Raw genomic sequence first — 3515 nt, forward strand, 5'->3', positions numbered from 1 at the left:
GGAGGCCAACCTGGGCTACATAATGAGTTTCAGGTCAACCTAGGCTACAGAACGAGACCCTATCTTAGGAAACAGACAACCATAGCAAAATACAAGGTTTGCTGTAGAGGAAGTAGTCAGAGTCTGGCTCAGTGGTGGGTATTTAAAATACTTTATTTTTTTATTATTTTTTAAATTTTATGTGAATGAGTGTATGGCTTGCATGTAGGTAGGTGCACCTGTGTTGTGCCTATGGAAGCCAGAAGAGGGCACTGGATTCCAGTTGTGGGTATTTTAGAGTCAGAAATTGTACCTTGTAAGGGACATTAGGACAGAGTGACTAGAGTGCCAAGCTCTGTGCTCAGGTAATCAGCTTCTTATTTTTCTATCTTATTACCTATTAATGTGAGACTCTCTGGCCTTAGTTTTATGGCCTGTGAAATGGGTATCATGATAATACCTGTTCCATAAAGTGGTGAATATTAAATGAGTAGATACATGCTAAGTGCTTAGAGCAATGCCCAGCACATAGAAAGTGCTTGCTCCATGTTAATAAGGTAGTTATGACTTGTTAGAATTCATAAACACAAAATGTTAGAACAGGAAATTCTCAAGTTAGGGTAGAAAAATCCTTGAGTGGGCTGCACATGAAGCTGTGTGGTGAGTGGTCAGAGAAGTGGGATATGGGTGGGGCTCTCACACAAGTCCTAGGAGCCATTCTAGCAAATGATTAAATTTGAGTAGGGGTTGTGGGAATCCTTGATTTATAAGAGTTGGTCAGAAGGATGGCAAACCTGGACTTGTGATGTGTAGGCAGTCTTGGACTGAACTAGTTACTTTCCTCAATGTGACAAGACATGTGACAGAAGCAAAATATGAGTTGGTTTATTTTAGCTGATGGGTTCAAAAGGAATTTCAGTCCATCACCAAGGGAAAAGATGTGGCGGTGGGAGAAGCTCCATCCATGGCAACAGGATGTGGGGCTCCTCACATTGTGACAGGGTCTCCCTGTAGCCCCAGCTGGCTTGGAACTCAATATATAGACCAGGCTGGCCTTGATCTCACAGAGATCCACTTGCCTTTGCCACTAGAGTGCTGGTATTAAAGGCATGAGCTACCACTCTCACTGAACCTGTAGCTCATTGATTCAGGTGGACTGGCTGACCAGCAAGTCCCAGGAAGCCTCTTGTCTCTGTCTCTCTAGTCCTGGGATTATAGGCACATGGTGCCACATCTGGTCTTTTCTGTTGGTTCTGGGGATCGAACTCAGGTCCTCATGCTTGTGCAGCAAGCACTTGATCCACTGAGCCATCTCCTCAGCCTCCCAAGCCTGGACATTCTGGTGACCAGTGTGATGAGAGTTGGAGAGTTTGGTTGGAGAACATAGTTTGTTTTCCCTATTACATAACAAGGAATTAGGTGTCTTTCTGTGAAAGGACAGAAAATGTGGCAGCTGTAGTGTGTGGAGGCCACTGTGAGAGGAGGAACCCAACACACCCACAGCAACAAACGAAGTTATAAATATAGGACCAGGAGAAAAAAGTACATGCACCTTCCTTTACATAGAAATAACAGAGGGGCTGGTGAGATGGCTCAGTGGGTAAAGGCACTTGCCACCAAGCCTGACAACCTGAGTGCCATCTCCAGGACCCACAAGGTGGAAGGAGAGAACAGACTTCCTCTGACCTACACACACACACACACACACACACACACACACACACACACACACGCACACAGTGGCATGTACCACCTCCTCCATAAATGTTATTCAATTTTTTAAAGTTTTAAAATAGAGTACATGGATGGAAAATAATAACTTGAAATCCCAGGAATATTGCTAAAGACACACAGTAAACATGTCAGGTGGTTGTTTATAGAAAAGGGAATGGAAATTGTGACAAAAGGAAGCAGCCAGTTAGAAAAGGCCTGAAATCAAAGGTTTAGCACAGAAACTGGCAAGCAGTGAGTTCTGTACTCCCAACTATCAGCTATGACTCTTTAATTTAAAAATAATAGTCTGAAGACAACAAACATGCATGGTAATGTAGGCCCTAGTCCCAGCACTAGGGAAGTGGAGGCTGGAGGATTACAGGTTTAAGGCCAACCTGGCTACAGAGTCATTCCCTGTCTTGAAAACAGATAGTGAATGCCTTCCCTCAGTACACATAGTAGAAAGTGGATGGTGTCTCAGTATCTTAGAATAGTATCAGCTGGGTTGGAGAGATAGCTCAGTGGTTGAGGGCATATCGTTCTTCCTAGGGATCCAAGCTCAGTTCCCAGAACTCACATTGGGTGACTCACAGCTGCCTGTAACTCCAATTCCAGAGGATCCAACGTCATTTTCTGGTTTTTGTGAGTGACTGCACATATGTGTGCATGTGCACGCGCACACACACACACACACACACACACACACACAGAATAGCATCAGTTAATAGGTCCTGAATGACAAAAACAAAACCTAGTGACAGGCATTCCGAAAAATACACAACTCATTCACCTGTTTTACAGTTAGGAGAAACATTAAGTTTTCTAATTTCTTTCCTTTTTCCCCTTTAAATTAATAAGCCCAAGCCAGGCATGGTGGCTTATGCCTCGATCCCAGCACTCACGAAACTGAGGCAAGAGGATTGCTGCAAGTTTGAGTCCAGCCTGAGCTACAAAGTGAGTTTCAGACCTGAGGAGTGGATGAATCCTGTCTCACAAAACAAAAACAAACAAAAATTAATCAGCTTTGGTCCTCTTCCCAGAGGTCTGGATTAGAGTTAATCACATTTGGCACTCGTGTCTCCTACAAAGACCACAAAGGCAAGAAAGGTTAAGGTTATGTAGCTGTCTGTGAAACTGCTTCTCCCCTAGTAGCGGCTCATGGCCCTGCTGTCAGTGGGGTGGCTTCTGCCCACCTGGGGCACTCTGGAGGGGCAGTGCCCAGGCTCTGTTGACCTGGGAAGGAAGGGTAGAACTCAAGAGGCTGTGGGGAAGTGAGTCGGTGTCTCCAGCACATGGATTTCAAACTACAGACATGACGACGTGAAGAAACCCATCTGAGGACTTTGTGATTACATCAGCGGCCCTCTGCTGTCAGCAGACACCCGCAGGACATGACAGGGTTTGCTTGGACAGCACCCCTCCCAAGAGTTACAGGAGGAAGCAGAGTGGAAAGCTGAGACATCATGACTGGCCGGAAAGCAACCATTGGGGGCACTAGTTTTTGCAAGACAATTTATGTTTCCAACATACAAGGGGAACTTTGATGTCACTTTAGGTGCAAGAACCAAAAGGTTCAGGTTCCAATGCCTGAGCACAGGAATCAGCGAATGTCTATGACCCTCCTAATAAGTTGTCCCATCTGTGCTGCCTAGGGCCCACAGACTCTGTTTCTCCAGGGTGCTGATCACTGGCCTTGAGTCCACCTTTGTGTGTGAGGCAGAAACCTGAACTCTTCTGTCTGTAAGTAATGAGGTGTCTTTGGTTCAGCAGTCGCTCTAAGTGACCGCTTCCCTGTCCTTCCTTCATGGTAGTCTTCCTCTTCT

This window comes from Nannospalax galili, unplaced genomic scaffold, assembly GCF_000622305.1.
Source record: "Nannospalax galili isolate Female #2095 unplaced genomic scaffold, S.galili_v1.0 scaffold1051, whole genome shotgun sequence".
NCBI lineage: Eukaryota > Metazoa > Chordata > Mammalia > Rodentia > Spalacidae > Nannospalax > Nannospalax galili.